The sequence below is a fragment of the Schistocerca nitens genome, chromosome 7, assembly GCF_023898315.1.
Source record: "Schistocerca nitens isolate TAMUIC-IGC-003100 chromosome 7, iqSchNite1.1, whole genome shotgun sequence".
NCBI lineage: Eukaryota > Metazoa > Arthropoda > Insecta > Orthoptera > Acrididae > Schistocerca > Schistocerca nitens.
In genome coordinates, this window is record NC_064620.1 from 462,672,398 (window position 1) to 462,684,772 (window position 12,375).

Genomic DNA, 12,375 nt, shown 5'->3' on the forward strand with positions numbered 1-12,375 from the left:
CCAGTGATTTACAGTGTGTTCACTAGGCCATTTTTAGTGTAAATTCATCCAAAAGACCACGCTGCAGCTTGGAAAAAGTGAAGGATTGTAAAGAAAATGCATTTAGGGCTATCCCATGCAATCTCATGGGGAATGGTATGGTGATCATCCCACAATTTAGTAATATTTGGTACCTGTGCACAGCTCGTGGTCTAGTGACTAGAATTGCTGCTTCTGGATCATGGGGTCCCAGGTTCAATTTCCGGCTGGGTTGGGGATTTTCTCTGCTCGGGGACTGCGTGTTGTTTGTGTTGTTCTCATCATATCATCATCATCATCATCATCATCATTTGTGAGAGTGGCTAGATTGCATTGTGTAAAAATGGGACTGTGTAAAAATTGGGACTTCGTATGGGCACTGACGACCGCGAAGTTGAGCACCCCACAAACCAAACTTGTCATAATATTTGGTACATGGCTACCTACATGTTGTAATAGTAAAATTGCCAAATAGCACTGTCCTAACTCTGTTTTTGATAATTTCAGGTTCGAAGGCTTAGGGGTGTGTATCCAGTCATTAGTCAGGCACCAAATTCCCTATTTTCAGTAATGTGTTGACTTACAGACCTAGTTTTTATGCATTTAGTTTGTAGGGAAATAAGTTGATGTAGCGTATAAAAAGTAAAACACATCATACAGATTTTTTATGAAAAATGTTGAAAAACACTTTTTCAGTTCTGTGCTTTAAATTTATGGTTTTTTAAGAAGTTACAACTTTGCACTGGGAAACAGTACAGACCTCAGCTCGTGCACTGTAACTCTTTAGTCCTGATATTAAGAATAACTAACAGTGAAAAACATTTGGCGTTCATCAACATCTGCATCATACTCTGGCCACCTAATGGTGTGTGGCAGAGGGTACTTTCGGTACCACTATCTGATCCCCCAACCCTGTTCCACTCGCGAAGGTGGTTCACGAGAAGAATGATTCTCGGTAAGCCTCTGCATTGGCTCTAATTTCTCGAATTTTCTCCTTGTGGTCAATACCACAAGGAAGTAATATGTTGCCTGACTCCTCCTGAAAAGCGCTGTCCCGAAATTTCAATAGTAAATCTCCACATGATGCACAATGTCTCTCGTAATGTCTGCCAGTGGAGTTTGTTTAGTATCTCCATAATGCTCTCTCACCAGCTAAACGATCCCATGACGAGATGCACCGCTCTTCGTTGGATCTTCTCTCTCTCCTCTGTCAGTCCTACCTGATAGGATCCCAGATAGATAAACAGTACTCAAGAATTGGGCGAACAAGCGCCTTATAAGCCACTTCTTTCGTGGATGAGTTACATTTCCTTAAAATTCCTCTGATGACTCTGAGTCTTGTGTCTGCTTTTCCCACTATCTGTTTTATATAGGGTGTTACAAAAAGGTACGGCCAAACTTTCAGGAAACATTATGTGGACATGTGTCCGACAACACTTACTTCCCATGTTGGATCTCATTTTATTACTTCTCTTCAGATCACATTAATCATGGAATGGAAACACACAGCAACAAAACATACCAGCGTGACTTCAAACACTTTGTTACAGGAAAAGGTCAAAATGTCCACCGTTAGCAAGGATACATGCATCCACCCTCCGTCGCATGGAATCCCTGATGCGCTGACGCAGCCCTGGAGAATGGCGTATTGTATCACAGCCGTCCACAATACGAGCACGAAGAGTCTCTACATTTGGTACCGGGGTTGCGTAAACAAGAACTTTCAAATGCCCTCATAAATGAAAGTCAAGAGGGTTGAGGTCAGGAGAGCGTGGAGGCCATGGAATTGGTCCGCCTCTACCAATCCGTCGGTCACCGAATCTGTTGTTGAGAAGCATACGAACACTTCGACTGAAATGTGCAGGAGCTCCATCGTGCATGAACCACATGTTGTGTCGTACTTGTAAAGGCACATGTTCTAGCAGCACAGGTAGGGTATCCCGTATGAAATCATGATAACGTGCTCCATTGAGCGTAGGTGGAAGAACATCACCAACAATGCCTGCCCAAACGTTCACAGAAAATCTGTGTTGATGACGTGGTTGCACAATTGCGTGCGGATTCTAGTCAGCCCACACATGTTGATTGTGAAAATTTACAATTTGATCATGTTTGAATGAAGCCTCATCCGTAAAGAGAACATTTGCACTGAAATGAGGATTGACACATTGTTGGATGAACCATTCGCAGAAGTGTACCCGTGGAGGCCAATCAGCTGCTGATAGTGTCTGCACACGCTGTACATGGTACTGAAACAACTGGTTCTCCCGTAGCACTCTCCATACAGTGACGTGGTCAACGTTACCTTGTACGGCAGCAACTTCTCTGACGCTGACATTAGGGTTATCGTTAACTGCACGAAGAATTGCCTCGTCCATTGCAGGTGTCCTCGTCATTCTAGGTCTTCCCCAGTCGCGAGTCATAGGCTGGAATGTTCCGTGCTCCATAAGACGCCGATCAATTGCTTCGAACGTCTTCCTGTCGGGACATCTTCGTTCTAGAAATCTGTCTCGATACAAACATACCGCGACACGGCTATTGCCCCGTGCTAATCCATACATCAAATGGGCATCTGCCAACTCCGCATTTGTAAACATTGCACTGACTGCAAAACCACGTTCGTGATGAACACTAACCTGTTGATGCTACGTACTGATGTGCTTGATGCTAGAACTGTAGAGCAATGAGTCGCATGTCAACACTAGCACCGAAGCCAACATCACCTTCCTTCAATTGGGCCAACTGGCGGTGAATCGAGTTAGTACAGTACATACTGACGAAACTAAAATGAGCTCTAACATGGAAATTAAGCGTTTCCGGACACATGTCCACATAACGTCTTTTCTTTATTTGTGTGTGAGGAATTTTTCCTGAAAGTTTGGGCATACCTTTTTGTAACACCCAGTATGATCACTCCACTTAGGGTTGCTCTGGATAGTTACGCCTAGATATTTTATGGCAGATGCTGTCTCCAGCTGTTTGTCATCAATAGAGTAACTGCACACTAGTGGATTTCTTTTCCTATGTATGCGCATATGTTACATTTATTTAAGTTCAGGGTCAGCTGCCAGAGTCTGCACCATTCATCAATTCTCTGCAGGTCATTCTGAAAATTCTTATCTTCTGGTGTTGCTACTTTGATATAATCAATTGCATCATCTGCGAATAGCCTTAAAGAGCATCCAACGCTTTCTACTAAATCATTTATATATATTGTGAACAGCAATGGTTCTATCACACTTCCCTGTGGTATACCGGATATTACCTTTGCATCTGTCGATTTAGTTCTGTTAAGAGTGACTTGTTGACTTCTATTTCCAAGAAAGTCTTGAACCCAGTCACAGGTCTGCTCCAATACTCCATAAGCTCATATGTTTTTCATTAAAACGGCAATGCAGGACGGTATCAAATGCCTTACTGAAATGAAGGAACACAGCATCAACCTGAGTGCCGTTGTCCACTGCGCTGTGGATCTCATGGAGGAGCAGAGCGAGAGCTTCGCAGGATCTTTGTTTGCGGGATCCACGGTGATTTTTATAGAGGAGCTGTTCATTTTCCAAGAATGTCATTAGGCCTAAAACATGTTCCATAATTCCACAACAGATTGACGTGAATGATATAGGTCTATAATTGTGTGGATCTGTCTTAAGGCCTTTCTTAAAAACGGGATTTACCTGTGCTTTTTTCCAGTCATTAGGTACCTTTCGTTGCTCAAGCGATCTACGATAAATTACTGCTAGAAGGGGAGAAAGTTCTTTCACATAATCTTTATAGAATCTTATAGGTATCTCATCTGGTCCTGGAGCCTTTCTGCTACTAAGCAATTGTAGCTGCTTTTTCAATTCCGTGATCCGTCATCTTGATATCTGCCATTTTGATGTTCGCACGATGATTGAAAAGAGGGACAGTGTTAAGATCTTCTGCGGTGAAACAATTTTGAAAGAGCAAATTCAGTAGTTTGGCCTTCTCTCTGTTATCTTCCTTTTTGGTGCCGTTGTGGTTGCTGAGAGAATGAATAGATGATTTTGACCCACTTACTGGTTTTACATATGATCAAAATCTCTTAGGTTTTTTACTCAGGTCAGTTGACAATGTCTTACTTTCGAAATCATTGAACTCTTATCCCATTTCTCTCCTCACACTCATTTTTGCTTCGTTCAGCTTTGTCTGTCAGCTGTGTTTTTACTTGTCATGAATTTGAGATGAAGTGCTCTTTGTTTATGTAGCGCTTTTCTAACATGGCTATTAAACCATGGTGGATCTTTCCCATCCCTTAAAACCTTACTCGGAACGTACTTGTCTAGGGCATATTGAATGATGCATTTGATTTTTTTCCATTTGTTCTCCACATCATTGTCCTCATCACTGAATGTTTGATCCTGACAGCTGGGATATTCTGAAATTTGTATCCTGTCATCCTTGCTGAGCAAATATATCTTCCAACATTTCTTAACAATCCATGTAGGACCTGTCGTCATAGATGCTGTCACAGACTTATGAGCACTGATACCTTCCTCTACGTTAACTGATTTGATAAGTTCAGCTATGTTTGTTGCCAGGAAGTCTAAGACATTACCCTCAAGAGTTGGTTCTCTATCTGCTCAAGGTAATTTTTGGACAAGACATCCAGAACAATGCCACACGATTCCTTGTCTCTGGCACCAGTTTTGATGGCATAACACTCCCAATCTGTACCTGTCAAGTTGAAGTCACTCCCTATTACAACAGCACGATCAGGAAAATTACTAGTGGTATTCAGCAAGCTCTGTCTGAAGTGCTCTACAACTACAGATCCTTACACAGGTGGTCTATAAAAGCATCTGATCACCTTTTTTGACCATTCTTTGATATTCAATTTCACCCAGATTAATTCACATTCGGAATCCATGAAAGCTTGCTAGATTTTATCGAATTTTTTACTGCAATAAACATGCCACCACCATTGGCGACTATCCTACCCTTACAATGAACATTCCAGTCTGAACTTAGGATTTCGTTGTCATTGACGTCTGGCTTCAACCGGTTTTCTGTTTCCGTTGTCGTTAGTGTTTTTTACCTTCGCTTAAAGGTGACTCTCTGGAGCAGTTTAATCTTAACTTGATTTTTTTTTACTTGCTGAAATGTTTACAAATCTGGTAGCAATCTTGGCTGCAAAGAATAATATCCTAACTCACTTTATTCACTAGCAAAGATTAAATAAAAGTGCCACTTACTATTACCATCTAAATTCACCACCACAGGGAATTGGTAAATAAAAACCATGTGCACTTCTTGGAAAAACTGTTCATAAAAATATTTGTGGTTGACCTATAGTTCAGAACTGTAAAAAGGCGAGAGCGGAAAACACTTATCATTTTTATTAATGCCTATGTTGTATTTCACTGTTTAGTGTCTTTTCAATGTAAAGAATTAAAAGACACAGCTTGGATGCACAGATGTACTGATGTATTCTTATTCTGTTAATATGAATTAACAGACAAATTCAGTGAAACAAAAGAAGATATATATTTTTTCTTTTGCCTTGCATATAACATTGCTTTCCTTGCCATCATCCAGAAACAAAATGCATTCTCTTAAAGATGAGATATAAGATTTTTTCGTAACACATATTGTCAAGTTTATTGAACCGTGCATTGTGACTTTGTTATAACAGGACATCCAACTGACACATAACATTGCTGAAGGGAACCCAGACATCATCAGGAGACATGCAGTTAATCTCAGTCTTTAAAAGCATGTGATGGTCACCTTAGGATCCACCAGAATATCTGAGTGTACATGGAATGACCTTTCAGAGCCTTCTATCAAAAACATCTGAAGACCTAGTAAAGAAACGATGAATTTCTCAAATCCAGTCAGGAAAATGAAAATGTAAAGGGAACGTCAGTAGACTGATATGCATATCAGAACATCATATGGGAATCACTGAAATTGAACAAATTTATCTTGACGGATACAGGCTAATATCATACTGCTGTAGGAAATACAAAAATAAAGAGGAGTAACTGTATATGCAAAAAAATGAAGTTTCAGGCTCTTCAAACTAATGAATATTTTTTTTTTTCCCCAATACTGTGCAACAATAGTGGACCAGAAACACACAAGTTCATACTACTGATAGTTTACAGACCACCTGCAGGAAGTATCTTCTTAAAGCAGTTAGAAGCAGTTTTAGCAAAGTTGTGCAGATTTAACTGAACAACAGTTATTGTGTGTGGAGATTTTAATGTTGATTTTCTGTCAGAGAGTACTGACTGATGTTAGCTAGTGTTCTTGACAACCAACTTTCAGGTGTTTTCCATAACAAAATTCTCTGCTTTGATGTAAGGACATAGTGCAGTAGCTATGGAAGTTTCTTGTTAGATCCAGTAACTTGCAGAGACTGGGATGTAATATCTTGGTCAGTGGTTTATAATAATGTGATAGTCAGATGTTAATAAAACTTACTGACAGTTTAGGAACAGATCATAGAAGAAAGATATTGTCGCAGAATCATAAACAATGACTTCATCACAGTGTTCAGAGAGAAATTGTTGAAAGAATGCTGAGCAGAAATTTATAAAGCAGGCAGTGATGGAAATTTAACTCTTTCTTCAACATATTCCTACAGCACATTGCTTGATTGATTTCTTTATTAACCCACAAAACAGTTTACATTGTATGGATTTCGTCATTCAGAACATTGGAAAAATTAACAGCTTAAGATCTTCTTGGCTTACAGCCATGTCAGGTGGTTAAAATCCCACGAGCTTTGGGAATTTTAACCACCTGATGGGGCTAGAAGCCTGAGCAGATTTTATTCACATCACTGTGAGACCACACATTCAAACAGCTTCAAATTAATTTCTTGCACATTAATTGTTGATGTCTTTTCTTGTTATTAAATTGCATGTGTTTCTTACTCATAGGTAATTATTATTTTATATGAGAGACAGAAAGCTTTAAATCATGTTTTTCCTTAAAAGAAATATGGGCAACCGGGGGATTATAATACCTTATGCTAGGAAGAAAGAACCCTACATGATTGAGAACAATCACTAGTCAAGATTTGAGATTCTGTTAGCACCAGTATTGTAAAATTCTTCAGTCGGTCTTCAAGAAAGCAAAAGTCATACACAGTGCTCACAGAATAACACTCTGAAGCAAAACCCATTTGGATCAGCCATGTGCCTGGTGATACATGTTGAGCTTTTGCAGTCTTGTAAAGATAAATTATTTCGATGGTAATTACTGCTAGTGGTGTACAAATCATTCATTAAATAGTGCGATAGTGTGTTTTTTAAGCTTAATATTAAAATTATCACTCAGTGTCCAGCAAATAGTGTTTTCACGTACGCGTGTCCAACCTTTAAATGAGATGTGAGATACTACTAGGGGCGTGACTAAATACAATTGAAATATCATCTTTCAAGAAAAGACAAGTAAGAGATGTATTTCAAAAATGAACAAAATGTTACTTAGATACCATCTTTCATATCTTGTGCATGAAATATCAGTTATTGGAGGCATTGAATCACAGACAGGCACAATGAAAAAGACTGAGAAAATATTGAGCTCACAACACCGCCTCTATGTGGTGAGTAGTACTCTATCGTTTGCATATTGTTGTGATTCCACCCAGGATTTCCCATTGTTCGAAGTATCAATTTCGGTTGTTTTACAAATATGATAGCTGCTTCTGTCCATCTCTTCCCGCTGGTTTGCACCTTTCACCAATAATTCTTTCAGTACATACTGAAATGCTGTGAACAGAAAGAAAAGCACGTAGGATACATCTCTTGTTTTTTTAATGCATATATTGCCACTTCAGATGTATTTTTTTGCAAAAAATTTCATTTATTAATTTTCTTTGAATTTTTAAAATTTATTTAGTTTCTGATTAGGAATCAGCCTTGAAGATACTGTTTATCGCATTGAATTTATCTTTAGCTTCTCTTTTTGTCCAGTTATATGAATTTTCCCATTCATTTTTTTATATATCTATATTAAGGCTTCATGTTTTCATCAGACTAATTATCAGAATCACTTTCAGTATTATTTGTTCAAATTTAAGGGGTACACATGAACAAAATACTTTTATAAATCCCAAACTTTGCAGGTCTTTTACAGTAACTGAAATGTAAAAAGCTAGATGATGTACCTGAAAGTAATTTTCCAGGTCGATCTTATGTATCTTGAAGTATCTGCATATTAGAGTTTCTATATAGTCTAGATATTTCTTTCTTTCATTATAAATATTTGTGTTTCATGTGACTGAGCCACTTTTGAAAAACTTGAGGATCTTATGACATTTCTGTCTTGTGGGTCTTAGTACTGGTGATTCAGAGCGGCTGAATGCATCTGACACTGCTAACTTGAGTGAGTGAGCAGCACAACCCAGAGGAACAACGATACACATAACGTGTGTCAACAGTGGCAAAGCATTTTGTCACTAATTGCCATTCAGAAACAAATGTTTCAACACATTTGGCAATATTTTCAGAAGTTTGCCAATCAGCAATGTGCACAGTGGGCATAATGGCATGCTGTACTTTGTGCTGCATAAAAAGTGCTCTGTCATTGTTAAAAAAAACTTGTGTTAATATGTAGGTCCACATGCCCACAGTCGGTACAATCTATTTGGGTTTGGCTTGCCTATTGCCAGTAACTTCACAGTATAACTGGTCCTTGGTGGTTTGTGAGGCATGCAAATGGTCAGTACTGTAAATTGTTCCTCTCACTTCTTCGAATGACTGAGATCACGAAGTGGCTACAAAATCAAACTTGTTAAGGTCATCCTGATTCAGAATGGTTACTTCAAAAACACTGCATGTTCAGTTGGAATGTGTTTCTGATGCTAATGACATCATTATCAACAGGATATACAAACCTAATGGTACTTCTTCACTATTTTGGTAAGGTGTTTCATTATCTTTTTGAATGCACTTGCACTCTGAAATGTTGTGCCAAAGAGATGATCACCTCCATCTGTGCATATGACAATTCGTTGTGCAAGCAGGAACAAGGACTTTTGTGACAGAGCAAAAATGTTTAAGGGGAGAGAATCTTGGACGAAATGAACATAAGCATAAGGAGAAACTGTTGGTGATATTTGAATCCAAAAGCAAACAAGGAGAAGTCAGTCCAAACCTGCCTGGATAGCTGTGCATGTTAAAGCACCACTTCCAGGATGGGAAAGAGTGCCCTGAATCGAATCTATCCAGCAGATTGATGACAGAGTTGGTGTACCAGCCAACTTGGATGTGGCCTTTAGGCAATTTCCTGTATCCCACTAAGTGAGTACCAGGCTAGTACTTAAGTCCCGCATCATTTACGTGCAGGTTGTATACAAGGTGGAATCCAAAATTTTCAGGACTGGTGCTGCCATCTGGAAAGTAGTAGTAGTAGTAGTAGTAGTAGTAGTAGTAGTAAAATTTCCATCACTAGGTGGTAAGAGCTGCACATCTGATGAGTCAGTGTGTGAAGTGGCATTCAGCTGGGAGGACATGTTGCATGTCCACAGTGATTTCCATCTCTGTGTTTGGTGTGTGGCAATTTTATGATGGATCCGTGAACAGAACAGAGCATGTGTATCAAATTCTGTGCGAAGCTCCGGGAAAGTGCTACCTAGAATCTTGCAATGATTCATCAAGTGTTTGGGGGGACAGAGAATGAGCCGTACGTGTGTGTTTAAGTGGCATGCTCAGTTCAGGGCTGGCCGTACAGGTGTCAAAGATGATGCTCACACTGGAAGGCCGGTTACTCTCACAATGCCAGACATTGTTGCCAAACTTCAACAGTTGGTTTGTGTGGATTGGCGTCGAACCATTCAAGACCTTGCGGATGAAGTGGGTATTGGTTATGGGACATGTCGATGAATGTTGACTGATGAATTAGGCATGCATTGTGTCGCAGCAAAATTTGTGCCAAGGATCTTGACTGCTGATTGTAAGGCACAGCGTGTTGAAGTGTGCACGGACCTTTGTTGGACTGCATCTGATGGTCCAACCTTCTTGTCACGGGTTATCACCAGCGACGATAGCTGAATTTACAGTTATGACCCAGAGACAAAGCAACAATTATCCTAGTGGAAGAGCCCGGCCAAGACCCAAAAAAAGCGAGACAGGTGAAGAGCAAAGTTAGGAGCATGATCATCGTTTTCTTTGGTACCAAGGGAATTGTGTACAAAGAATTTGTCTCACCCAACCAAACCGTGAATTCTGCGTACTACTGTAACGTTTTGTGACGAAAACGTGCAGTGATGACGGCTCGAACTTGGGCATCAAGGGAACTGGCTGCTGCATAATGACAACGTGCCCTGTCATACATACTTTCTCGGCAGGACATTTTTGGATAAAACAACATGGTGGTTGCACCCCACCCATCATACTCGCCAGATTTGGCACTTTGTGACTTCACGCTATTCCCAGAAGTGAAACTCAAGTTGAAAGGCCGTCGGTTCAACACTCTAGAGAGGATTCAAAAAGCATTGCTGGCGGTGATAAACACCCTCAAAGAACAGGACTCCCAGAAAAATGTTTGACCAGTGCCAGAAGCGCTGGGACTGGTGTGTAAGTGCGGATGGGAACTACTTTGTGATGGTGACATTAGTCTGAAGGTAAGGTTTTCATCAGGTCCCGAAAATTTTGGACAGCACCTCATACCCTCGGGGACAACTGGGAAATCTGGGGAAAACCTTGGAATTTTTCATTGTTTTAGTTTTCAGTTAAATTTTTGTCATTTTGATGGGTAAGAACTGATACTCTAACAAAGGATTTTACTTTAGCCCGCTACTGCAGAATAATACTGCAGCAATAAAACGTAAATGAGAGAATAGAACCAAAATAAAACTTCAATTGCAAAGAAAATGCACTATTTACAACAGCAAAACACAATGTACGTAAAAGCAGGATAATGTTTCACAGTGTAAGCAATACTTCATAACAGCAAACTGCTTTCACTGCGTCTTTCTCGTGGGCCGCATTTCAATGAGTGTGACTTCACAGTTGTTTATATTTCAAACAGGTGGTGGGAAAATGTTGCGATTGGTGGTTTGAGAGGCATTACTTTCAAAATAAATTTCATTTTAAGCAACATGAATTATGTTACATGCTAGAATGTGCAAAGAATTTCTTAAATCATGGTGTTAGATTCATTCAAAATTTAACACTGAGGGCCAAGTACCTAGAAAAATTTCAGCCCATTACTTAAAATTTTACTGCCACATCTGTGTTTCATCTCTTAAAGGGCAACACGCACTAAAAAGTCCAAGTTTGAAGGTGAGTTTTCATATATCTTTCACTTCATCCTTGTTGATAAATATTACATGTGAAAGCTTAGTTTTTCTGTGGTAGCTGCATGTATGCATATTAATTTAAACCATTAATTTTCTAATTTGTGTGTTCGCACTATTTGCCACAGATGTTGTTGGCTGACTGGGTCACATGTCCTATCACTCTGAATATCTGCTGTGATTGGCTGACGATATCACGTGACATGAGCTACAATTGATTGGCAAAAGTGCGTTGCAGTCTAGATTTCAGTGTTTTGGAAGCTATTGTATGGTATTTAGTGGAGTTTGTGCTTATACTTCTGTAATACAAATACTTACACTGTAAATGGTGAACAAATACTAACTAAGAGATAGAGGTGCTGGCCAGTACTTAGCTCAGTACAGCCGATAGATACACAAAACAGAACAGAAAATTTACATTCCTAGCTCTCTGAACTTTGTTCCTTCATCAGGGAGGAGAGGGGAAAAAAGGGAAGAAGGGAAAGTGGATTCAGTTACTCACAGCCCAGGTTATGAAGCAACAGGGAAAGGTAAACAGGGAGGGTAGCAAGAATGGAGGCATGGTTGTCAGTGGGAAGCCAAAGATAGTCTACTGTTAAGTACTGTGCCAGCTACAAACAAAAGAGGATGCATACAGAAGTAAAGAGGTATAGAGTATGAAGATAAACACAACTATGTAGGATGGAAAGATGCGTGAATGGCTAAAGAGGAGAGGGAAAAAGGAGAAGACTGTAGAGTAAATGGGAGTGAGTTTGGTTAACGTAGGTTCAGTCCAGGAGGATGGCGGGATGAAAGGATGTGTTGGAGTGAAAGTTCCCATCTCCGCAGTTCCGAGGGACTGGTGTTGGGGGGGAGAAGCCAAATGGCACATACGTTTCAGCAGGTTCCTAGATCCATAGAATTATGCTGGACGGCATGCTCTGCTACTGGGAATTGAACATCTCCTAGGCGGACAGTTCGTCTGTGCCCTTTCATGCGCTCAGCCAGTTTAGTTGTAGTCATATCGATGTAAAAGGCTGTGCAGTGCAGGCATGTCAGCTGATTAATGACATGTGTTGTTTCACATGTGGCCTTGCCTTGCCTTG

At 40.0% G+C, this 12,375-nt stretch overlaps 1 protein-coding gene across 1 annotated transcript in view; it reads left to right on the top strand.

Annotated features, from left to right (window-relative positions):
* The window catches only part of LOC126195821 (T-complex protein 1 subunit delta), a 100,047-nt gene that overhangs the window by 11,758 nt on the left and 75,914 nt on the right, over nt 1–12,375 (top strand). The window lies entirely within an intron of this gene.